Source organism: Prunus mume, linkage group LG8 (genome assembly GCF_029339155.1).
Source record: "Prunus mume cultivar Tortuosa linkage group LG8, ASM2933915v1, whole genome shotgun sequence".
Classification (NCBI taxonomy): Eukaryota; Viridiplantae; Streptophyta; class Magnoliopsida; order Rosales; family Rosaceae; genus Prunus; species Prunus mume.
Window position 1 is genome coordinate 2,636,467 of NC_142705.1, and position 26,995 is coordinate 2,663,461.

The following is a 26,995-nucleotide window of genomic DNA, read 5'->3' on the forward strand; positions in this document are numbered from 1 at the left end:
TTTTTGTATTTATGGGTTTAACATATATTATTTCTCATAAATAGAATTGATTTTTTATTCTTGCCGACCGGCTATACCTTATTGAATATTGATTTTTTATTCTTGCCGAGCGGCTGTAAGCATTAAATATATTATTTTAACGGTATAGCCGGTCGGCTGTAATATTTTAAATGTATAGCCGAACGGCTATACTCATTAAATATATTATTCTAAAAATATATTATAAGATACAGCCGTTCGGCTGTTCTCCTTAAATAAATTGTATAGCCGCTCGGCTATATCCATTAAATATATTATTTTAAGGTTTAATTATATTAGGGTAGTCACAAACAAAAAAAGTTGCAAAATCATAAACATACGTAAATTGGACGCCATGTAGCCACGGATAGAGACTCGAACTCGTAGTTAGGCGGCCTTGGCGGATCTAGGCTGCTCTTGGGAGGTCCGGCGGATCGGGCGGCCTAGGCGGATTCTGGCGGCCTAGGCGGATCTAGGCGGTGCCTAGACGGTCTAGGAGGATCTAGGCGGCGCCTAGGCGGTCTGGGCGGATTTAGGCGGCGCTGGGCGGTTCTAGGCGAAGTCTGGGAGCCAGGGCGGTCGTGTCCTTTTTTGTTTCCAAATGAAGACAACGGAAGACCCCGCCATGACTTGATCTCTGCCTTGTATTCTCTGCGATACTTCAGAATCAGAGATGAGCTTATTGTCTATCAGTCGCTCTAGATTCTTCCTTCTTAAAACTAGTTTGACCTGTGAATAAGGATATTAATCTTCCCTTTTAATTAGGGGGTGTGTTTACTCTCGCCAACATTTGGTCTGACCTGGGTTTGTGTAAAATTACATGCAAAATAAAGAGAGGAAGAAAAGAAGAAGAAAAATGCACCAATTACTTTGCAGCTAATAAGAAGTTTCCTCGTCTCCGCAACTGCAATGGAGTCACCAACGTGTCAGCAGAAGAAACGAGTAATGGAGTCACCAACGTAACATGTTTATTTTAAACTCGAATATGTTCTCTCTATTTGCTTATTGCACGTAATATTTTCAAGTTGAGAAATAGAGCATGCTGAATTTGAAGTCCTTGAATCACATCTCATTGGTGTGCAGATCAGTTGAGAAATCCCTTGATTTCTACCAGAGTGTTCTTGGGTTCTTTCCAATTAGGAGGCCTGGCTCCTTCGACTTTAATGGTGCATGGTATAATTCTTGTGTGTTTTAACTTTTCTAGCTGTCATGATTGAGTAACCAAATATGAAAATGATCTTACATATAAGAGCAAGGGAAACCAAAAACATGAGGCATAAACAGATAATATATAAGCTGGCAGTAAAATGAAACTTACCCACCACATCACAGGATGATGAGGACATCTGCTTAAATGAAAACAGAAGAACTGGGAGATCCCTTCTGTCCAAACCATAGAGCAAGTGCATCTCATCATCTCATAGCCATGCTGTTCGGTTTTGGGCTGCAAGGAGCACCCATTTCTGCAATTTCCCCATGAAGTCAAGGAGGAGAAGAAAGACAAAAATTGATGGCAATGGCGCATGTTCCAGCTATATATTTTGAACTTAAAGGGGCAGATGAGCTCAAACTATTGCAGTAGAATAGAATGGCTCATGACTTGGTTCAAGCGCTTCAACCACTCTTTCTAAAACATAAATGCTTGCATGACAGCAACAAAATGAAATACAATACAAGCATTGATTTGATGCATAGAAAATTATAGAAAGAAAAAAAACACATAAATTGTGTAATTAGTAGAATATAATTTTACAAAGGTAAAGGTGACAACAAGTTTTCAATTGTTTCTCAAAAAGAGTAAAGTAATTCCCAAGTGTGGATGCTAACTAACTACACCTCAGGTTTCTTTTTCTTCTTCCTCTTTAAGGAAATGAAATAATTCCCCACATTAGTCATATGAAACATGTTCTTTGCATCCAACATTAATTTCTTACTTTCTCTTAACTGTTTCATTGACTTTATTCATCACCTACTCTGACTCTCACTTCAATTTAGTATCCTATTGAATACGCACTATTCAATCATTTTCTTTTACGTCGTGTTTGGTAATTGGGATTGAATTGGATTCTTTATTCCTCTAAAACCTCACAATCATGCAGTTTTTTTCTGTCTCTTTCTCTGCTAGCCTAACCAATTTCTATCTACTTAAATTCCCTTCTGCTTGAAATGTTGATGTAGCAATTATTTTTGAGTTGCTTTGAGTGGTAATATGGATGGTTTGGATTATTTAAGAAACCCACATTCACCAAAATTTCAAATCTCAGGTCCTCAGGTCCTCACGCACACATCACACACACTGTTCATGAATGTATGAGAATGAGACTTAGGGCTCCCCTTGCTTCAGGACCCTCTCACTGAAAGGTCTGTTTGTTTAGCTTTTAGCCCGCAAATGTCCTTTGGATATGGGAGCCTGACTGGTGAGTCATGGAAACAACCAGAAGACAAAGCAATAATACAGCAAAATGCAAGTTACATACAGCCGGGCGGCGATACTATTTAAATATATTATTTTGAAGGTATAGCCGGACGGCTATACAGTTTGTATATATTCGAATATTTTAAAGGTATTTACAGGCGGCTATATTTTTGGATATACTCCATCCAATCTCATCTCATTAAATAGAGAGATGGCATCTTCTTCGTCTATTGAAATCATAGTTGGCCAAGACACTACGTTGCGATCATTCATGCATTGAAAGACTAATTTTGCATCTTCAGTAACCTCACACTTTGAATATGTCGAGATCAATACATTACAAACTGAAACATGATTTCCATATCCTGATTTAATTGTCAAGCCATGTATCTGTTTCCCAAGTTCTAAATTCATTTCATGACCGCAAGCTGAAACTGCACTAGTAAATGAGACATGATCTAACCCCATCACTTCTCCCACCATCTCAATAAAGACAAAAATCGCCTCAAGCTCATGATTTCCCTCTTGAGAGTAACCTAATAGTATTGCATTCCATGAAACCAGATCCTCATTCGCCATTTCATCAAACACAATCCTAGCTTCTACTAACCGCCTCTACCTCGAACACATACTTATAAAAAAACTTCACCATCTAAACCAGACTTAAATATAAGAGAATGCAGCTGTAATCCAAATAGAAAATCTTCATGATCCGCACAAAAAGCAAGAATCGTAGTTTAAGTCACTGGATAAAAAACAACTCCATTAAAATTCATCCTAAGAGCAAAATTCAATGCACCTTCACTTGTTCGAAACCCCGAAAGAATAGTATTCTAAGAAACTATATCAGTATAGCACAGTCTCAAAGATAAGTAAGGGACCATCAAACTGGCCAGCTTTGGTGTACACGCTCATCAAAGAATTTGAAACCGTAGTATACAAAGAAAACCCAGAAGAAACTGCAAACCCGTGAATTTGGCATCCGGGTTTGGGGTCCCCTTGACAGGCCTTGATAGCAAGGGTAACGGTATTTTCATTGATGTTATCAGACAAATGCAGTTGAAGTTGCTTACAGAACATGTCAAGGGCTCTAAGGGTAACGGTAACTTCATCGTGTTCATTTCTCTGTCTCTTCATTTCACTCGCGCACCACATTCCTCTGCGAGTGCAAACTTCGTCTGTCTTCATTTGGAACAAAATGGAGGCGGCCAGACCCGCCCAGGAAACCTAGGCGCCGCCTAGACCCGCCCAGGCCGCCTAGGCACCGCCTAGACCCACCCAGGCCGCCTAAGAGCCGCCTAGATCAGCCCAGGCCGCCTAGGAGCCGCCTAACTCCCTTATAGCATCAGAGTTGTTATCTTAGTGGAGATTTCAATAGCTGAATGACATTTGATGGCTTTCGTAGAGAGAGTCCAATCCAATCCAATCAACGGAGCAGTCGAAATGAAAGAAAAAAAATCGAAGCTTGAGTTGAGAGGGAGAGAGAGAGGCTCAAGACCGAGTCTTTGAAGCTTGGAAGCGCTTATGGAGAAGCAAAATGGCTGTGGGTGCGAGTGCCGCGTATAATACTTTAAAATATTCGAATGCATTCACAGCGTATAGCCGCACGGCTATACCTTCAAAATACTACATTTAAATAGTAGAGCCGGGCGGCTATACTGTAAAATATTCGAATACGTTCACAGCGTATAGCCGGACGGCTATGCCGTCAAAATAATACATTTAAATAGTATAACCGCTCGGCTATATATTAAAATATTCGAATACATTTCCAATGGTATCGCCGCACAGCTATACCGTCAAAATAGTATCGCCGCACGGCTATAGTGAACTTGCGTTTTGCTCCATTATTGCTTTGTCTTCTGGTTGTTTCCATGACTCACCAGATCTTGATGGTTAATTTTCACTCAATTATATGACCCTTTTGTATATGCAACCTTTCTTTTTCCTTTTTATTATAAACTTTAAACAAGTAAATTATAGGTGATGATGGGCAAAGGGAACCCATACATGACCTTTTGTTATCGTTCACATCAAAACTTCATTTGTATGTTGCCTCAAGATGAATTTTCTTTCTTTTTTTTTCCTCTTTTTTTTTTTTTGAAATTTGGCTACAGAACTTCTTAACCATTATGAGTTACTTTTGAAGTTTTACATGTACAGATTCAAGCCTTCAAAGTGAGGGCCATGAGAAGAAGTCCATTTTCAGTGTTTTTGCCTCCCACATGTTCTCTCTCAAAATTTTCATCTCTAATCCTAGACATTTTGCCATTCTACATATCTCCCCAGACTGTGGGTGGGATGTATCACCTGATGAAAACCCATGCAGATACAAGGAACCATCAGCATCACCAGTATCCACCCAACTATATCCCACTTAACCTTTCTCACTCCTTTATCTCTCATCCCTTTCCTAACTTTTGCTACCATTTCCCAGTCCCCTTTCTCAGCATACAAAAAGATCATTTTCGTAATCTATATACTGATCAGGCATATGTATTAGATTATAGATATTGGTTTGTACCAGCACATTGGCATGGGGTGTAAACCTTCTAGGTCATCATCTGGTCATTATTAAGGTAAGGCAAAATTTGTGCGGTATATTTTTCATTAATTTCTTACTTTCTCTTAACTGTTTCATTGACTTTATTCATCACCTACTCTGACTCTCACTTCAATTTAGTATCCTATTGAATACGCATTATTCAATCCGTTTTCTTTTACGTCGTGTTTGGTAATTGGGATTGAATTGGATTATTTATTCCTCTAAAACCTCACAATCATGCAGTTTTTTTCTGTCTCTTTCTCTGCTAGCCTAACCAATTTCTATCTACTTAAATTCCCTTCTGCGTGAAATGTTGATGTAGCAATTATTTTTGAGTTGCTTTGAGTGGTAATATGGATGGTTTGGATTATATAAGAAATCCCCACATTCACCAAAATTTCAAATCTCAGGTCCTCACTCACACATCACACACACTGTTCATGACTGTATGAGAATGAGACTTAGGGCTCCCCCTTGCTTCAGGACCCTCACTGAAAGGTCTGTTTGTTTAGCTTTTAGCCCACAAATGTCCTTTGGATATGGGAGCCTGACTGGTGAGTCATGGAAACAACCAGAAGACAAAGAAAAATGCAAGTTACATACAGCCGGACGGCTATACTATTTAAATATATTATTTTGAAGGTATAGCCGAACGGCTATACACTTTGTATATATTCGAATATTTTAAAGGTATAGACGGGCGGCTATATTTTTGGATATACTCCATCCAATCTCATCTCATTAAATGTAACATCATTTGGATATACTCCATCCAATGTCATCTCATTAAATAGAAAGATGGCATCTTCTTCGTCTATTGAAATCATAGTTGGCCAAGACACTACGTTGCGATCATTCATGCATTGAAAGACTAATTTTGTATCTTCAGTCACCTCACACTTTGAATATGTTGAGATCAATACATCACAAACTGAAACATGATTTCCATATCCTGATTTAATTGTCAAGCCATGTATCTGTTTCCCAAGTTCTAAATTCATTTCATGACCGCAACTCGCACTAGTAAGGCCAGTTTGGGATTGCTGTCACTTTTAAAAAAAATTGTTTCTGCTGTGCTTTGAAAATAATTAGCTATAAAGTAAAGTAGCTCCGTGTTTGGTAAATAATATTTTTAAAGTGCTGTTAGTACAAAAAGCAGTGTCAAAACCGTTTGGTAAGTTTTAATATAAAATTGTTGTAACTGTGAATAATGACTAAAATAGACATGATCTAACCCCATCACTTCTCCCACCATCTCAATAAAGACAAAAATCGCCTCAAGCTCATGATTTCCTTCTTGAGAGTAACCTGATAGTATTGCATTCCATGAAACCAGATCCTCATTCGCCATTTCATCAAACACAATCCTAGCTTCTACTAACCGCCTCTACCTCGAATACATACTTATAAAAAAACTTCACCATCTAAACCAGACTTAAATATAAGAGAATATAGTTGTAATCCAAATAGAAAATCTTCATGATCCGCACAAAAGCAAGAATCGTAGTTTAAGTCACTGGATCAAAAAAAACTCCATTAAAATTCATCCTAAGAGCAAAATTCAATGCACCTCACTTGTTTGAAACCCGAAAGAATAGTATTCTAAGAAACTATATCAGTATAGCACAGTCTCAAAGATAAGTAAGGACCATCAAACCGCCACTTTGGTGTACACGCTCATCAAAGAATTTGGCATACGAAGCAAACCCAGAAGAAACTGCAAACCCGTGAATTTGGCATCCGGGTTTGGGGTCCCCTACATGTGCCTTGATAGCAAGGGTAACGGTATTTTCATCCATGTTATTAGACAAATGCAATTGAAGTTGCTTACAGAACATGTCAAGGGCTCTAAGGTAACGGTAACTTCATCGTGTTCGTTTCTCTGTCTCTTCATTTCACTCGCACCACATTCCTCTGCGAGTGCAAACTTCGTCTGTCTTCATTTGGAACAAAATGGAGGCGCCTGACTACCAGAAACCTAGGCGCCGCCTAGACACCCAGACCCGCCCATCGCCTAGGAGCCGCCTAACTCCCTTATAGCATCAAAGTTGTTATCTTAGTGGAGATTTCAATAGCTGAATGACATTTGATGGCTTTCGTAGAGAGAGTCCAATCCAATCCAATCAACGGAGCAGCCAAATGAAAGAAAAAAAATCGAAGCTTGAGTTGAGAGGGAGAGAGAGAGAGAGGCTCAAGACCGAGTCTTTGAAGCTTGGAAGCGCTTATGGAGAAGCAAAATGGCTGTGGCTGCGAGTGCCGCGTATAGTACCCTAAAATAGTCGAATACATTCCCAGTTTATAGCCGAACGGCTATACCGTCAAAATATTACATCGTATAGCCGCGAGGCTATACTCTAAAATATTCGAATATATTCACAGCGTATAGCCGAACGGCTATACCGTCAAAATAATACATTTAAATAGTATAACCGCTCGGCTATATATTAAAATATTCGAATACATTTCCAATGGTATCGCCGCACGGCTATACCGTCAAAATAGTATAGCCGCACGGCTATAGTGAACTTGCAATTTGCTCTATTATTGCTTTGTCTTCTGGTTGTTTCCATGACTCACTAGATCTTGATGGTTAATTTTCACTCATTTATATGACCCTTTTGTATATGCAACCTTTCTTTTTCCTTTTTAATATAAACGTTAAACAATAAGATTATAGGTGGTGACGGGCAAAGGGAACCCATACATGACCTTTTGTTATCGTTCACATCAAAACTTCATTTGTATGTTGCCTCAAGATGAATTTCCTTTTTCTTTTTTTTTTCTTTTTTTAAAATTTGGCTACAGAACTTCTTAACAATCATGAGTTACTTTTGAAGTTTTACATGTACAGATTCAAGCCTTCAAAGTGAGGGCCTTGAGAAGGAGTCCATTTTCAGTGATTTTGCCTCCTACATGTTCTCTCTCAAAATTTTCATCTCTAATCCTAGACATTTTGCCATTCTACATATTTCCCCAGACTCTGGGTGGGATGTATCACCTGATGAAAAGCCATGCAGATACAAGGAACCATCAGCATCACCAGTATCCACCCAACTATATCCCAGTCCCCTTTCTCCGCATACAAAAAGATCATTTTCGTAATCTATATACTGATCAGGCATATGTATTAAATTATAGGTATTGGTTTGTACCTACCAGCACATTGGCATGGGGTGTAAACCTTCTAGGTCATCATCTGGTCATTATTAAGGTAAGGCAAAATTTGTGCGGTATCTTTTTCATTTGGTTCCTATATTCACAAAGGTTTCTAGCATGAATATATTGCAGCAGCTGTTCTTCAGGACAAATTTACGTAAGTGTTGATTCTCTTGCAGTTGCAGGGAACATAATATTATGATGGGAAAACAAAGAGATATGTTGATTTTCCAATATCAATCACAGATATATTGCAAATGATGGTTTTGGTCACACATGACTGTATAGAATAAAAAATGGAAAAAAAAAATGTGAAACAGATTACATGCTTTTCTCCTTTTATAATCAACAGTTGCTCAGATTCTACAAGAAATATGGGAGTAGACGTCCATCACAATCCGCCGGCGCCTAACATTTTCATTGCTGCTGTGACAATGATCCTCTTGTACTTAAATGCGGTGAAGACACAAGTTAAAAGCCTTCGGTTTTTATTATTTTGTGTCCTTAGTATTTGATTTATTGAGCCTGTACAAAATCTTACATGAGCATAGTTTTCTACAGATGTTTAATCTAGCTTACTATGGCTTGGACAATATTGAACCTGAGTTTGATATAAAGTGGATAAGGACCGCTTAGATGATCCACATGTCAAAGCCAATCTGCTATTTCAGGTCAGAGAACGTTGTCTTGTTTTGCTTTTTAGTTATTTCATCGTTTTATTCTCTTACTACCACGCATGAATTCTGCATTCAGCCACATTTCTCGCAGTTAGAATTACCAATCAGTAATTACGTCAGAGACTTGGAAGTCAGTATTCGATCAAAGTATACGAATCATCCAGGCCATGACAGATATATGTGCTAAAAGTGGGTGGATTTTAAGCTCAATTACTTGCATGCATCCTCTGCAAATGGTCGTGCAGGTATTCTTCTTAGTAGATACAATTCTGACTTCTTAGTAGTAGTACTTGCCTCGAAGTTCATAAAAACATAAAATTTAATACAAATCAAACATCAAAAGATTTCCTAGTAACACAACAACTCCATCACACTGAATATGCATTTCCTAGTCAAAGCCTCTGAAGGCTCCCACTATTACAGTCCGAAGAGGCCCATCACACGGAATATGCATTCGAAGATAGCTTAGATAAGGAGTTTCTCAATGGCATCCTGCAGTTCATACATAAAATGTTCAGAATGTAGGACCAAATCCAAGCACTAAGGAAACCTGAAACATAAATTGCAGATTAAAACTAGAACGAAGAGTACCTTGAGCTGTTGTATTTGCGACTTCAATTGACTTCCCTCATTGGAAGTCACAGAACACGCAATGACAGGTCTTGTGACACCACAGGCTCGGCCAAGTGCTTGCTTCGAAGGGACAAAAACGTAGGGAACATTCTGCCAAATTCAAATAAAACACTTGTAACGTGCTTTAAATTGATTAAAATCGCTAGGAGAATCATCAAAGTAATAAGTAAGGATTTTGAAGCTTCAACATAATAAACTAAAAAATCATGAAGAAATAAACATATAATACTATCTTGGGCATGGTCTTTCATGTCTGCAACCAATAAGCCCTGTTTACTAAAATGCTTGCACCAAATGGGATGCACACTGTCTAACCTTCAAATAGGCGATAAGGTGCATCTATGTCCAGCCATAGACCACAATCCTACCAACTAGGGTAAATACCTAACGAGTCTGGTTTGGGTCAAATATAACACAAACCGTCCCTCTATATAACACAAAACAAGTACGCAATCAAACACAACCAAAGAGGTAATAGTTCTCTCTCACTTCATTTTTGCGTGTAAAACATCAAACACTTGGAAACTACAGTGAGTAACTCTTAACAGACGATAACGAATCGTAACAGGACAGACAATGAGACTAAAAGGAAACAATTAATACACAAAAGGTGAGCAAATAAAAATAGAACTCGAGTATCTCTTTGTGAAAAGCAGCAATAGTTGAATTTATTGAACTATCCTCAGATGAGAAACACAACACAACACAACACTCAATGGTGAAAGACTATCATATTGAACCATCTCCTCAACATTATTCAAGTATGGTAGACATGTTGGGACGGGCAGGGAAATTGGAGGAAGCAGAGGAATTGATGAGTCAGATCCCGGGACAGCCAGGGTTTTCATTGTTGCAAAGCCTGCTTGGGGCTTGCAGGATCCATGGGAATGTGGAGATGGCGGAGAGAGTAGCCGATACATTGATGAGATTGGAACCAATGGAATCAGGTTCTTTTGTGTTGATGTCCAACCTGTATGCTCAGAAAGGGGACTGGGAAATGGTAGCAAAAGTTAGGAAAGGGATGAGAGATAAAGGAGTGAGAAAGGAAGTGGGATATAGTTGGGTGGATACTGGTGATGCTGATGGTTCCTTGTATCTGCATGGGTTTTCATCTGGTGATACATCCCACCCACAGTCTGGGGAGATATGTAGAATGGCAAAATGTCTAGGATTAGATATGAAAATTTTGAGAGAGAACATGTGGGAGACAAAATCACTGAAAATGGACTCCTTCTCAAGGCCCTCACTTTGAAGGCTTGAATCTGTACATGTAAAGCTTCAAAAATAACTCATGATTGTTAAGAAGTGATGTAGCCAAATTTCTAAAAATAAAAATAAAAAAAGGAATTTCATCTTGAGGTAACATACAAATGAAGTTTTGATGTGAACGATAACAAAAGGTCATGTATGGGTTCTCTTTGCCTATCACCACCTATAACCTTCTTGTTTAACGTTTATAATAAAAAGAAAAAAGAAAGGTTGCATATACAAAAGGATATAAATGAGTGAAAATTAACCATCAAGATCTGGTGAGTCATGGAAATAACCAGAAGACAAAGCAATAATAATAGAGCTTATATATAGCCGAGCGGCTATACTATTTAAATATATTATTTTGAAGGTATAGCCGCCGGCTATACTCTTTGAATGTATCTGAATATTTTAAAGGTATAGACGCACGGCTATACTATTTAAATGTAGTATAGCCGTGCGGCTATACACTCGTATATAGCCGAGCGGCTATACGCGGCACTTGCAGCCACGACCATTTTGCTTCTCCATAAGCGCTTCCAAGCTTCAAAGACTCGGCCTTAAGCCTCTCTCTCTCCCTCTCAACTCAAGCTTCGATTTTTTCTTTCATTTTGCTCCGTTGATTGGATTGGATTGAACTCTCTCTACGAAAACGATCAAATGACATTCAGCTATTGAAATCTCCACTAAGATAACAACTCGATGCTATAAGGAGTTAGGCGGCCTCAAGCGGATCTAGGCGGCTCCTAGGATGCCCGGCCAATCAAGGCTAGGCGGCTAGGCGGGTCTAGGCGGCTCGTGTGTCTAGGCGGCGCCTAGGTTTCTGGTCGCCGCCCCATTTTGTTCCAAATGAAGATGACGTAAGTTTGCACTCGTAGTAGAGGAATGTGGTGCGAGTGAAATGAAGAGACAGAGAAACGAACACGATGAAGTTACTGTTACCCTTAGAGCTCTTGACATGTTCAGAAGCAACTTCAATCGCATTTGTCTCATAACATTGATGAAAATATCTGTTTCCCTTGCTATCAAGGCATCAAGGGACCCCAAACCCGGATGCCAAATTCACGGGTTTGCAGTTTCTTCTGGGTTTGCTTCGTATACTACGGTTTCAAATTCTTTGATGAGCGTGTACACCAAAGCCGCCGCAGTTTGATGGTCCCTTACTTATCTTTGAGACTGTGCTATACTGATATAGTTTCTTAGAATACTGTTCTTTAGGGGTTTCGAACAACTGAGGGTGCGTTGAATTTTGCTCTTGATGTAGAACAAATGGCAGATTTTATCGCGGTTGAGCTAGAAAAAGGACGTAGGAGGAATTTGCAGATTTGTCGTCCGAGCTTTGATTAGGACGCAAAATACCATTTCGGAAAGGGAACGATGCCACGAGTCAAACTCACAGCTTTGCTGTGATGTATGGTGGATTTTGGCATCCTGAGGTCTTTTGGCCTTCCAAAAATGCATTCAAAGTTTTGTAGTTAATTTTCTGAATAAATTCTGTTTTTCAGTTTTAATGTAATAATTCGCCTAGCAGTTCAAGGGTTGAGAGATGTGTATTTAGACAGATTTAGTGAACGTTTTTCATCATCTCAGATTTTAATAAACTTATCCCAAGTGTAACACCCCGACCCCAAATTTATCACATGTTTTAATTTATTTAAGTGGAATTGAGAAATTACCCGTGGGATAGGGGTATTTTAGTCATTTTCTTATCCGGAAGGAATTTGGGAATTCCGGTTGTACCGTTGCATAGAGCACGGTGAGATGAGTCCGTAGACACATAGTGGGCTCGAATCGGAGTTGTAACGAGAGAGATATGATCAAATGAAGCTCAGTGGCATAATCGTAAATATTTGGAAAATGGATTTTTGGTTAAAAGACGGAATTGCCCCCGTCTCTCTCTCTCTCTCTCTCTCTCTCCCCGCGTCTCTCCCTCTCTCTCCTCTGGTTCGCGCGCCACCGCACCGGCCACATTTTGGCCGGCCGTTCGCTTATCCGCCACCACTCGGGTAGGGACCGGTCCCAAAATGACCACTGACTACCGCCGTCCCTACCCCACCCGTTCTCCGACGTCACCAGCAGCGATACTGCCGAAATTGCAGAAAACGGCCGATTTTACCCAAATTTTTGAGCTCGCTCGCGATTCCGCCACCAAATCTTGCGATCAAGGTATGCTTTCTCATCTATTTTCCGAGCTCTAGCTGCCTGTTGATAGGAATTGATCAATTTGTAGCGAGCCAACCCGATTTCTGGTGGGTTTCGCCGAATTTCGAGGAGATTCCGCCACCTCCGGTTAATTTTTGGGGTATGCCCAAGAACAAAAGTGACTCCAAATTAGGTGTATTACCTAGGGTAGGAGTCTTGGCTCACGATTTGGAAGTTTTCCGGTGATGCGATATCGCTTAGACACCCACGCGCTGCCGCGCGCGGTGGCGGCGCGTGGGCACTGTAGCTGAGGGCATTTTTGTCCCACCGTGATCCTTTCGATGTCACGAGCGCGTAGGTGTGCTCGGATCTCATTTTGGATACCGTTAGAGTTCCGAACGGATATCGCATATCGCGTATTTTCTGGGTTCGCTAGGTTTGGACCGTTGGATGGTCCTGAAGTTATAATATGTTGATCTAGGTATTACCAGGATCGTATAGGATTCGACGGATCGTAAAACGGAGTCCCGGATACTCCGGGAATGCCAACCCTATGGGTGAGTTTTAGTGACCGTCCGATCGTGCGATCGTGAGCGATCCGACCGTCCGATCTGGACCAAACTTGCAGGACATGTGTCCTAGAGCCTGTAGAACCTATAGGAACTTTCGGATCGGAATTTGGAGGTCGTGGGCCCCGCGGGCCTGTGACCAAGTTTGGGTAGTTTGACCTGGGTTGACCGCTGGACTTTTGTTGTAGTTCTATCATCCCAGGAGGGTTAGAATGACCTTAGTGACAGGTCTTGAGCGTTGTTGAGTTAAATGGTTTATATGCGAATTTAGAATATTATTATATAATTTAAATTGCGGAATTATCAGATGCTATGCCAGGGTTGAGGTTTGTATAGGAGTAGAATTTATATTTTATATATTTAATTGTGTAGATGTAAAAGGTAAATAAAGCGATCGAATGTTAGTTTACAGTGCATATACGCACTACCCACGTACCCCATATTGTGATCATGTTGAGGCCTTTAAACCCGTGTGAGGGTGGTGAGAATGTAGCCGTGCCCAGTGTGAGGTCGCACGCGCGTCTTTGGATTAGCCGGCATGTTGATGCACCCATACGTGGCGGGTCCCGACGTATGAGGGAGATATGATTGTGTGAGGGCTGGTGAGAATGTAGTCGTGCCCCAGGAGGTCGCACGCCGCCTTTGGATTAGCCGCGTGTTGCGGACTCCCATACGTGGCGGGTGGCCCCGATGTATGAGGAGATATGATTGTGTGAGGGTGGTGAGAATGTAGTCAGGCCCAGCAGAGGTCGCACGCGTCTTTGGATTAGCCGGCGTGTTGACGGACCCCATACGTGGCCAGTGCGTCCCGACGTATGAGGAGATATGATTGTGTGAAGGCTGGTGAGAATGTTGGCAGGCCCAGTGTGAGGTCGCACGCATCTTTGGATTAGCGGCGTGTTGCAGACCCCATACGAGGCCGGGTGCGTCCGTCGTATGAGGGGTGATATTGTGTTTGGGTTTGATGTGTTGTGATGGATTAAGCCTAGAATGTATGTATTTGTATGGCTGTAATGGTTTCTCTGATATTAGGAGTCAGGATAGATACGAAAGAGCTACGTGTGGCTTGATCCCTTAGTAGGTACGTAGGCACCTGAAGTTACTAGGTGCAGCCACAGATTAGACCCCACTTAGGTGGTCTTATTGAGATTGGTTTGGACCTCGTTGTTGGTCCCGAAACTTGGTTGAATTGAGGCTCGTCCGGTGGACTGAGTAAGTGAAGGTGTGTATAAGTAGATTTTGAAGTTGTTATATGCATGTTTGATGCATTGAGTTATTTTAAAAGTATTGTGGGCAGTTCTGCTAGAACCATTTGAAGGCCGGAGACCATTTATGTAAATTGCATGAGATTTTATTGTGCGTGCTGCCGGTTGGGTTATAAAATGCGCTTTTGTGCAGGTGGAAATTTTGGGAAATGTTCAATTCAGGGGAGACTCACGAAATTTCGCAGAAAGTCTCATGCCCTTAATCCTCTATGGTAAACGAGGACGATTTAAGGAGTGAACCCGGCATGGGTGTGATACCGGGTCTCCGCAGGTTCGCCTCGGGTTCCGGAAATTCGGCGGTCCTGTACCAAGAGAATTACTCTTAATTTCTGGTGGAATCGTTTCTTGTTACTCAAGGTTTCGCTTGAAACCTGTGTTGCTTGTCAGCTCTTTGGATGAATTTTAATGGAGTTGTTTTTGATCCAGTGACTTATACTATGATTCTTGCTTTTTGTACGGATCATGAAGATTTTCTATTTGGATTACAACTGCATTCTCTTATATTTAAGTCAGGTTTAGATGGTGTAGTTTTTTTACAAGTACGTATTCGAGGTAGAGGTGGTTAATAGAATGTGTTTGATGAAATGGCGAATGAGGATCTGGTTTCATGGAATGCAATACTATCAGGTTACTCTCAAGAGGGAATTCATTGGCTTGAGGCCATTTTTGCCTTTATTGAGATGGTGGGAGAAGGGATGGGGTTAGATCATGTCTCATTTACTAGTGCAGTTTCAGCTTGCGGTCATGAAATGAATTTAGAACTTGTGAAACAGATACATGGCTTGACAATTAAATCAGGATATGGAAGTCATGTTTCATTTGTAATGTATTGATCTCGACATATTCAAAGTGTGAGGTTATCAAGATGCAAAATTAATCTTGCAGTGCATGAATGATCGCAACGTAGTGTCTTGGACAACTATGATTTCAATAAACGAAGAAGATGCCATCTCTCTATTTAATGAGATGAGATTGGATGGAGTATATCCAAATGATGTTACATTTGTTGGACTAATCCATGCTATATCAATTAGGAAGTTGGTGGAGGAAGGCGAAATGATTCAAGGGTTTTGCATAAAGACTGGCTTTTTATCAAAGCATAATGTTTGCAACAGCTTGATCACCATGTATGCTAAGTTTGAGTCCATGCATGACTCCATCAAAGTTTTTGAGCAGTTAAACTGCAGAGAAATCATATCGTGGAATGCTTTGATTCCCGGGTATGCTCAAAACGGGTTGTGTCAAGATGCACTATAAAAATATTCTTGGTAGCAACTACGGAGTCAAAGCCAAACAATTTCAAATTTGGTAGTGTCTTGAGTGCAACTGGTGATGCTCATGATATTTCTTTGAAATATGGCCAATGATGCCACTCTTCCTTGATCAAACTTGGATTAGTGACTGGCCCAATTATCGCAGGTGCTCTTCTTCAGTATTAAGGTAAGGCAAAATTTGTGCGGTATCTTTTTCATTTGGTTCCAATATTTACAAAAGTTTCTAGTAGGAATATATTGCAGCAGCTGTTCTTCAGGACAATTTACGTAAGTGTTGATTCTCTTGCAGTTGCAGGGAACAGAATCACTGAAAAGGGACTCCTTCTTAAGGCCCCGCATTTTGAAGGCTTGAATCCGTGCATGTAAAACTTCAAAAGTAACTCATGATTGTTAAGAAGTTCTGTAGCCAAATTTCTAAAAATAAAAATAAAAAAACGAAATTTATCTTGAGGTAACATACAAATGAAATTTTGATGTAAACGATAACAAAAGGTCATGTATGGGTTCCCTTTGCCCATCACCACCTATAATATTCTTGTTTAACGTTTATAATAAAATAAATAAAAGAAAGGTTGCATATACAAAAGGATATAAATGAGTGAAAATTAATCATCAAGATCTGGTGAGTCATGGAAACAACCAGAAGACAAAGCAATAATAATAGAGCAAAATGCAAGTTATATATAGCCGAGCGGCTTTACTATTTCAATATATTATTTTGAAGGTATAGCCGTTCGGCTATATTCGGCTATATTGAGGGATATCCGGTCTTTATTGAGGGAAATCATGGGCTATATCCGGTCTTGATTGTTTGATGAAATGGCGAATGAGGATCTGGTTTCATGGAATGCAATACTATCAGGTTACTCTCAAGAGGGAAATCATGGGCTTGAGGCGATTTTTGTCTTTATTGAGATGGTGGGAGAAGGGATGGGGTTAGATCATGTCTCATTTACTTTTGCAGTTTCAGCTTGCGGTCATGAAATGAATTTAGAACTTGGGAAACAGATACATGGCTTGACAATTAAATCAGGATATGGAAGTCATGTTTCAGTTTGTAATGTATTTTTCTCGACATATTCAAAGTGTGAGGATATGGAAGTCATGGCGAAATGATTCATGGGTTTTGCATAAAGACTGGCTTTTTATCAAAGCATAATGTTTGCAACAGCTTGATCACCATGTATGCTAAGTTTGATTCCATGCATGACTCCATCAAAGTTTTTGAGGAGTTGAACTGCAGAGAAATCATATCGTGGAATGCTTTGATTTCCGGGTATGCTCAGAACGGGCTGTGTCAAAATGCACTAAAAACATTCTTGGGAGCAACTATGGAGTCGAAGCCAAACAATTTCACATTTGGTAGTGTCTTGAGTGCAATTGGTGATGCTCATGATATTTCTCTGAAATATGGCCAATGATGCCACTCTTCCTCGATCAAACTTGGATTAGTGACTGGCCCAATTGTCGCAGGTGCTCTTCTTGAAAGTTGCTGACGGTTTCGTATAATTTGATCTTGGGACCAAGATGGGTGAGTTGTCTTATGAGATGTCTAGCCATTCATTTGATCTTTAGTTACTGCTCTTGTTCAATATTTTTGTCTTTTGATGTGCTCTTCAAGTACCGTATCGGTACAGGACATATATCCACCAGAAGGGTCTAGAGAGAGAGCAGACGTAAGTTCATGACAATTTGGTTTGTTGTAATCTCTCTATTGGAGTGTGCTCTTTTCTTTTGTATTTTATTTTAAAATTTTTTGTTGTAGAGAATAGTAAGAAGCTTGAGTTAAACTTGATCTGGTGCTTAACAATGCTTTTGAGTTTTTTTTTTTTTTTAATTATTATTTTTAATATTAATAAATTGGTCACACATTTTTCTAGATGCAAAGTTGCGTAGTTTTCAACTTCAATTGGCAAAACTTGAGATGCAATAATCAGAGCTTAAAGTGTTGTGGATGAGGCATCTTATTTTACATGTGACAAGTGACCTAATGGAATTTGGTTGTATATCTTCAAATGTATTATAGTTGTCACTGAATTAAGTCTAATAATGTCATTGCTAAAAGGCCCTGTAGCTAATGTATTAATAGCCTGAAGTGTAACATGCATCACTGTAGGAAGATGAAGGACAAAGTTCTTCCATGTTTTTCCCCCTCATATTGGTTGCGCCTATATGGCTTAACTTCAATACCTATCCAGTTGCAGGAATTGACAAATAATGCAGCAGAGTATGCTCGGTTATGGATAGGGCGGGGTAAAAGAGCAGCAGGTCAAGGCAAAATGCTCAAGAATGACATCAACTGAATGAACTCAGAATTTACCTTCTTTTTTGTTTGTTTTTAAATGGGTTATCTCCATAAGTTAAATCTCTTAGTACTTTATAATAGGTATATGGATGACCTATAAGAATATCCTGAATCAGATCTTCCATTATTTTGCGTGAATATTACTGCTGGACTGAGATTGCATGTTTGAATTTGGTGGTCAAATGTAATGGTTGGAAATAAAAGATTAGTTTTATTAGGTTATACCTTTTGTTCCATTGAAATGTTTGTCATATTCATATTTCATCTTTACGAAGCTTCTGCTTGGAACATTTTGGGGAGGATCTTTATCTCTAGATCAACATATCTTATTTATATGTAATGCCAGTGTACATAAGAACGGTTTCTTTCCCTATTCTTGTGTTCAGTATACCTATGTGCCCTATGTATGATAGTATCTCTTTACATATCGAAGACGACTTGAGAGACTTCTCGGCGTGGAAGCGTTGATGCCTTCACTATAAGATCCTGAGCATTTCAGCTTCTTGGTAACTTTATATTTCTCTTTATTAAAATTGAGTATATTGGGGGTTGTGATTGCCAGTATTAATGTATGATTGGATGCAACTTGCTTCTTTATCAAACCGGCGTCCTCCTAAAAGTTTGGATCTCCTATGCTTGCGAGATACAAGGGTGGTATTGCACTTTTCTCCCCTCTTAATATTGAGAATTTCAGGTGCACATGGTTATAGTATATGTAAGATTGAGATGCTACTTCTCATCTAACACGTTTGAAATCTCATTTAGAATAGTTCGTATATATATCAATGCCATATGACCTCGGATACCTTCAATTTATTTCAAAACTCTTCTCTTCGTTGTCTCATTAGACTATTTGTATCCAATTTTTCATCCACAGAGAATATAACGTGAACTGATATATCTCATAGCAAAAGAGCAAGGTTGTCAAGTACAATGAGAAAAAGGTTGTCATTGAGTTTAGTTCATAATTACGATGGATACATTTTAGAAAGTAAATTCTTACACAAGCCAATTTTATACTATGAAATTCAACATTCTTTTATTCCCAAAATGTTGGCAAACCCCTATTTTTTGTTGTTGTATTTATGGGTTTAAGCTGCATTATTTCTTATAAATAAAATCCATTTTTTATTTTGGCCTAATGGACTAATAGCTGGAATTCATTATAATGGGAGGTGTCAGAAAGATTTTAAATTCTCATTCCCAAATATCACTGGTATAAAAAAAATACTTGAAGAAATAACTCTATCCTAATTAGTTAAAGTGGTATTTTAAAATAACATGACAAAATTGTATATTTAAATCGTATAGCCGGGCGGCTATACTATTTAAATATATTATTTTAACGGTATAGCCGTGCGGCTATACGCTTCGAATATATTCGAATATTCTAATAACATCGATGAAAATACCGTTACCCTTGCTATCAAGGCCTGTCAAGGGGACCCCAAACCCGGATGCCAAATTCACAGGTTTGCAGTTTCTTCTAGGTTTTCTTCGTATACTACGGTTTCAAATTCTTTGATGAGTGTGTACACCAAAGCTGGCCAGTTTGATGGTCCCTCACTTATCTTTGAGACTCTGCTATACTGATATAGTTTCATAGAATACTATTCTTTCAGGGTTTCGAACAAGTGAGGGTGCATTGAATTTTGCTCTTTGGATGAATTTTAATGGAGTTGTTTTTGATCCAGTGACTTATACTACGATTCTTGCTTTTTGTACGGATCATGAAGATTTTCTATTTGGATTACAACTGCATTCTCTTATATTTAAGTCTGGTTTAGATGGTGAGGCGGTTAATAGAAGCTCAATAAATCAAATACTAAGCTGGATTAAACATCTGTAGAAAACTATGCTCATGTAAGATTTTGTACAAGCTCAATAAATCAAATACTAAGGACACAAAATAATAAAAACCGAAGGCTTTTAACTTGTGTCTTCGTCCCATTTAAGTACAAGAGGATCATTGTCACAGCAGCAATGAAAATGATAGGCGTTCTGAACTTTAACAGCAAAAAAAAGATAGGTGTAGAGTATTGAAAAAATAAAAAGGAAAATGGTTTATTGATTAGATATAGGACTGCAAGACTTCATCCATTGACTTTATTAGATTTTCTGATATTCAAAACCCCAAACAACCTGATTCCTAGTATTTGAGGCAAATATTCAGAAAGTAATATGATTTGTTAGGCGCCGGCGGATTGTGATGGACGTCTACTCCCATATTTCTTGTAGAATCTGAGCAACTGTTGATTATAAAAGGAGAAAAGCATGTAATCTGTTTCACATTTTTTTTTTCCATTTTTTATTCTATACAGTCATGTGTGACCAAAACCATCATTTGCAATATATCGGTGATTGATATTGGAAAATCAACATATCTCTTTGTTTTCCCATCATAATATTATGTTCCCTGCAACTGCAAGAGAATCAACACTCACGTAAATTTGTCCTGAAGAACAGCTGCTGCAATATATTCATGCTAGAAACCTTTGTGAATATAGGAACCAAATGAAAAAGATACCGCACAAATTTTGCCTTACCTTAATAATGACCAGATGATGACCTAGAAGGTTTACACCCCATGCCAATGTGCTGGTAGGTACAAACCAATACCTATAATTTAATACATATGCCTGATACAGTATATAGATTACGAAAATGATCTTTTTGTATGCTGAGAAAGGGGACTGGGATATAGTTGGGTGGATACTGGTGATGCTGATGGTTCCTTGTATCTGCATGGGTTTTCATCAGGTGATACATCCCACCCAGCGTCTGGGGAGATAATGTAGAATGGCAAAATGTCTAGGATTAGAGTTGAAAATTTTGAGAATGGACTCCTTCTCAAGGCCCTCACTTTGAAGGCTTGAATCTGTACATGTAAAACTTCAAAAGTAACTCATGATTGTTAAGAAGTTATGTAGCCAAATTTCAAAAAAAAAAAAGAGGAAAAAAAAAGAATGAAAATTCATCTTGAGGCAACATACAAATGAAGTTTTGATGTGAACGATAACAAAAGGTCATGTATGGGTTCCCTTTGCCCATCATCACCTATAATCTACTTGTTTAACGTTTATAATAAAAAGGAAAAAGAAAGGTTGCATATACAAAAGGGTCATATAATTGAGTGAAAATTAACCATCAAGATCTGGTGAGCCATGGAAACAACCAGAAGACAAAGCAATAATGGAGCAAAATGCAAGTTCACTATAGCCGGGCGGCTATACTATTTTGACGGTATAGCCGTTCGGCGATACCATTGGAAATGTATTCGAATATTTTTATATATAGCCGAGCGGTTATACTATTTAAATGTATTATTTTGACAGTATAGCCGTCCGGCTATACGTTCGATTATTTTAGCGTATAGCCGCGCGGCTAGACTATTTAAATCTAGTATTGTGACGGTATAGCCGTTCGGCTATACGCTGTGAATGTATTCGAATATTTTAAGGTACTATACGCGGCACTCGCACCCATAGCCATTTTGCTTCTCCATAAGCCCTTCCCAAGCTTCAAAGACTCGGTCTTGAGCCTCTCTCTCTCCCTCTCAACTCAAGCTTCGATTTTTTTCTTTCATTTCGGCTGCTCCGTTGATTGGATTGGATTGGACTCTCTCTACGAAAGCCATCAAATTTCATTCAGCTATTGAAATCTCCACTAAGATAACAACTCTGATGCTATAAGGGAGTTAGGCGGCTCCTAGGCGGCCTGGGCGGATCAAGGCGGCTCCTAGGCGGCCTGGGCGGGTCTAGGCGGCCCCTAGGCGGCCTGGGCGGGTCTAGGCGGGTCTGGTGTGTCTAGGCGGCGGCTAGGTTTCCTGGGTGGGTCTAGGCCAAAGCTGGCCAGTTTGATGGTCCCTTACTTATCTTTGAGACTGTGCTATACTGATATAGTTTCTTAGAATACTATTCTTTCAGGGTTTCGAACAAGCGAGGGTGCATTGAATTTTGCTCTTAGGATGAATTTTAATGGAGTTGTTTTTTATCCAGTGACTTAAACTACGATTCTTGCTTTTTGTGCGGATCATGAAGATTTTCTATTTGGATTACAACTGCATTCTCTTATATTTAAGTCTGGTTTAGATGGTGAAGTTTTTTTATAAGTATGTATTCGAGGTAGAGGCGGTTAGTAGAAGCCAGGAATGTGTTTGATGAAATGGCGAATGAGGATCTGGTTTCATGGAATGCAATACAATCAGGTTACTCTCAAGAGGGAAATCATGGGCTTGAGGCGATTTTTGTCTTTATTGAGATGGTGGGAGAAGTGATGGGGTTAGATCATGTCTCATTTACTAGTGCAGTTTCAGCTTGCGGTCATGAAATGAATTTAGAACTTGGGAAACAGATACATGGCTTGACAATTAAATCAGGATATGGAAATCATGTTTCAGTTTGTAATGTATTGATCTCGACATATTCCAAGTGTGAGGTTACTGAAGATGCAAAATTAGTCTTTCAATGCATGAATGATCGCAACATAGTGTCTTGGCCAACTATGATTTCAATAGACGAAGACGATGCCATCTCTCTATTTAATGAGATGAGATTGGATGGTGTATATCCAAATGATGTTACATTTGTTGGACTAATCCATGCTATATCAATTAGGAAGTTGGTGGAGGAAGGCGAATGATTCATGGGGTTTTGCATAAAGACTGGCTTTTTATCAAAGCATAATGTTTGCAACAGCTTGATCACCATGTATGCTAAGTTTGAGTCCATGCATGACTCCATCAAAGTTTTTGAGGAGTTAAACTGCAGAGAAATCAAATCATGGAATGCTTTGATTTCAGGGTATGCTCAGAAAGGGCTGTGTCAAGATGCACTAAAAACTTGGTAGCAACCATGGAGTCGAAGCCAAATAATTACACATTTGGTAGTGTCTTGAGTGCAATTGGTGATGCTCATGATATTTCTCTGAAATACGGCCAATGATGCCACTCTTCCTCGATCAAACTTGGATTAGTGACTGGCCTAATTATTGCAGGTGCTCTTATAGATATGTATGCAAAGCAAGGAAGCATTTGGGTTTCCAAAAGAGTTTTCAGTGAGACGCCTCATACAAGTCAGTTTGCTTGGACTGCAATAATATCTGCATATGTTGGGCATGGAGACTATGACTCAGTGATAGAATTGTTCAAGGAGATGGAGAGAGAAGGGGTAAGACCTGATTCAGTCACATTTCTTTCTATACGAGCAGCATGCAGCAGAAATGGAATGGTGGAGATGGGCCGTCACGTCTTTCATTCAATGGTGAAAGACTATCATATTGAACCATCTCCTCAACATTATTCAAGTATGGTGGAGATGTTGGGACATGCAGGGAAATTGGAGGAAGCAGAGGAATTGATGAGTCAGATCCCGAGACAGCCAGGGTTTTCGTTGTTGCGGCAGAGAGAGTAGCCGATATTTTAGGTTTGTCAGTATGATATGTGCTTTCTAATTTTTTGTGCTTAATTAGTGTTATCGCTTTCAGAGCTTACCAAGATTATTGTTTGCTTCAGTTCTGACACCTTCAATATCTTCCTTTTGTTTTTGCCATTGTGACACTTAATGACATTATACAAAAGAAATTCCTAGAGGAATTTGCCGAAAGGAAGTTGGAGAATGATACAACGACAAACTTTGGTGTTGATTTGATCCACTCTTTGTAATGGATGGTATCCTCCCATTTCAGAAGTTTCCGATACCCATTTTTGAACCTCGGAATAGACTTATGGTAAGTTGGTTAGCAGTTTGTATTTTTCACATATGACATTCATAAAATATTTAAACGTAGAAGTGCATTTGCTGCAAAATAACTATGTTGAAAATGTTATCTGGCAAGTTTTGTATGCCTACTTGGTACTTTTTTACAGTCCATGTGTTCTGTTGTTTTTGTTGAATATTCATAGATTTTTGCTTGTACCTTGTCACTCAAACAACGGATAAGGAGTATAATGGAAGGCAACCGTCGGATGGGAATGATAGATTAGTGTCACTGGTCCTTTTCTTTTCCTTTTAACTTTCTTAAGGTATATAGAGTTTGACCCAAAGTATAAGTTTCACTGATTGTGGCTTGTTTTTTTTAATTTTGTAGGTTATCATTGATTCTTCAACATGTTCAATAGCTGATTTTGCTTGTGAAGTGGAACTTACCAAGTAGGTCTTTCATCCTCCTCCTTTCCTTCTTAATTTTCTAGTATGCAGAATGTCATTTGTAAACTCCACTACCATGCTTCCTCCTTTCAAAGAAAAAAATTATTATTTATGTAGGTGTGAACCACTTCCAGATGGACGTTTCTATTTAGAGGATAGATACTAGTGCCTTTTACTTCAATCTGTACTTTTGCGCTCTGTTTACATTGTTTTAATGCATTATGAATGCTAAAACTGATCTACTTTTCATTTAATGAACAATTATCCTTTATTTTTTGTCTTTATGTATACACATGAGGTTGCAAATTACTATTAGGCTTATCTATGATAAATATTTCCATATCAGAACGTATTTTGTTTGAAGTTATGATGTTTTTTTTTAATGATCCATTCACACACTTATAATAATACTATTTCATGCAGATTGAAAGTTGATGATGACGGTTTCGTATAATTCGATCTTGGGACCAAGATGGGTGAGTTGTCTTATGAGATGTCTGGCCATTCATTTGATCTTTAGTGATTGCTCTTGTTCAATATTTTTGTCTTTTGATGTGCTCTTCAGGTACCGTATGGGTACAGGACATATATCCACCAGAAGGGTCTAGAGAGAGAGCAAACGTAAGTTCATGACAATTTGGTTTGCTGTAATCTCTCTAGTGGAGTGTGCTCTTTTCTTTTATCTTTTATTTTTAGATTTTTTGTTGTAGAGAATACTAAGAAGCTTGAGTTAAACTTGATCTGGTGCTTAACAATGCTTTTGAGTTTATTTATTTATAATATTAAAACTTTTTATTAATAAATTGGTCACATATTTTTCTAGATGCAAAGTTGCGTAGTTTTCAACTTCAATTGGCAAAACTTGAGATACAATAAGCAGAGCTTAAAGTGTTGTGGATAAGACATCTTATTTTACATGTGACACGTGACCTAATGGAATTTGGTTGTAAATCTTCAAATGTATAATAGTTGCCACTGAATTAAGTCTAATAATGTCATTGCTAAAAGGCCCTGTAGCTAATGTATTAATAGCCTGAAGTGTAACTTGCATCACTGTAGGAAGATGCAGGACAAAGTTCTTCCATGCTTTTCCCCCTCATATTGGTTGCGCCTATATGGTTTAACTTCTATATCTGTCCAGTTGCAGGAATTGACAAATAATGCAGCAGAGTATGCTCGATTATGGGTAGGGCGTGTAAAAGAGCAGCACGTCAAGGTAAAATGCTCAGGAATGACATGAATTGAATGAACTCGGAATTACCTTTTTTTTTTTTAATGGGTTATCTCTATAAGTTAAATCTCTTAGTCCTCTATAATAGGTATTTGGATGACCATTAAGAATACCCGGAATCAGATTTTCTATTATTTTGGGTGAATATTACTGCCTGACTGAGATTGAATGTTTCAATTTGGTGGTCAGTTGTAATGGTTGGAAATGAAAGACTAGTTTTATTAGGTTAAACCTTTTGTTCCGCTGAAATGTCTGTCATATTCAGATTTCATCTTTAGGAAGCTTCTACTTGGAACATTTGGGGAGGATCTTTATCTCTAGATCAACATATCTTATTTACTTGTGACAATTTGTCTTTATTCAAGCCATTAAAATTTTCAATCTATATGTAATGCCAGTGTACATAAGAATGGTTTCTTCCCCTATTCTTGTGTTCAGTATACCGATGTGCCCTTTTGATGTATGATAGTATCTCTTTACAGATCAAAGATGACTTGAGAGACTTCTCAGCGTGGAAGCGCTGATGCCTTCACTACAAGATCCTGAGCGTTTCAGCTTTTGGGTAACTTTATATTTCTCTTTATTAAAATTGAGTATATCGTGGGTTGTGATTGCCGGTATTAATGTATGATTGGATGCAGCTTGCTTCTTTATCAAACCAGCATCCTCATGAAAGGTTGGATCTCCTATGCTTGCGAGATACAAGAAAGGTATTGCACTTTTTTCCCCTCTTGACATTGGGAATTTCATGTGCACGTGGGTATGAAATATGTAAGAATGAGATGCTTCTTCTCATCTAACACAGTGTTTGAAATCTCATTTAAAATAGTTCGTATTTATATATCAATGCCATATGACCTCTGATAACACTTCAATTTATTTCAAAACTCTTCTCTTCGTTGTCTCATTAGACTGTTTTCCAATTTTTCATATATAGAGAATATATTGATGTATCTCAAAGTAGAAGAGCATGGTTGTCAAGTGTAATGAGAAAAAGATTGTCATTGGGTTCAGTTTATAATTACGATATAGACATTTTAGAAAGAAAATTCTTATTCAAGCAATTTTATGCTCTGAAATTCAACATTTTTTGATCCACAAAATGTTGGTGGATCCTTATTTTTGTTTTTGTATTTATGGGTTTAACAGATATTATTTCTCATAAATAAAATTGATTTTTTATTCTTGCCGACCGGCTATACCTTATTGAATATTGATTTTTTATTCTTGCCGAGCCGCTGTAAGCATTAAATATATTATTTTAAATGTATAGCCGGTCGGCTGTAATATTTTAAATGTATAGCCGAACGGCTATACTCATTAAATATATTATTCTAAAAATATATTATAAGATACAGCCGTTCGGC

General features: G+C 38.7%; 1 long non-coding RNA gene and 3 pseudogenes across 2 annotated transcripts; 2 read left to right on the forward strand and 2 right to left on the reverse strand.

The window, feature by feature from the left end:
* Window positions 1-2,596: 2,596 nt before the first annotated feature.
* On the reverse strand, window positions 2,597-3,547 carry LOC148914499 (pentatricopeptide repeat-containing protein At4g32430, mitochondrial pseudogene; annotated as a pseudogene).
* A 5,566-nt stretch (window positions 3,548-9,113) lies between these two features.
* On the reverse strand, window positions 9,114-10,072 carry LOC148914500 (uncharacterized). Its single transcript, XR_016122633.1, has 2 exons — window positions 9,404-10,072; window positions 9,114-9,304 (listed from the first exon to the last, which is right to left on the reverse strand). It is a non-coding gene; the product is annotated as an uncharacterized LOC148914500 (long non-coding RNA).
* A 1,525-nt stretch (window positions 10,073-11,597) lies between these two features.
* Window positions 11,598-17,442, forward strand: LOC148914501 (pentatricopeptide repeat-containing protein At4g32430, mitochondrial pseudogene; annotated as a pseudogene).
* A 2,211-nt stretch (window positions 17,443-19,653) lies between these two features.
* On the forward strand, window positions 19,654-26,485 carry LOC148914502 (pentatricopeptide repeat-containing protein At4g32430, mitochondrial pseudogene; annotated as a pseudogene). Its single transcript, XR_016122649.1, has 5 exons — window positions 19,654-19,723; window positions 19,874-20,096; window positions 22,352-24,242; window positions 24,339-24,400; window positions 26,270-26,485. The product of XR_016122649.1 is annotated as a pentatricopeptide repeat-containing protein At4g32430, mitochondrial pseudogene (transcript).
* The last annotated feature ends 510 nt before the right edge of the window (window positions 26,486-26,995 follow it).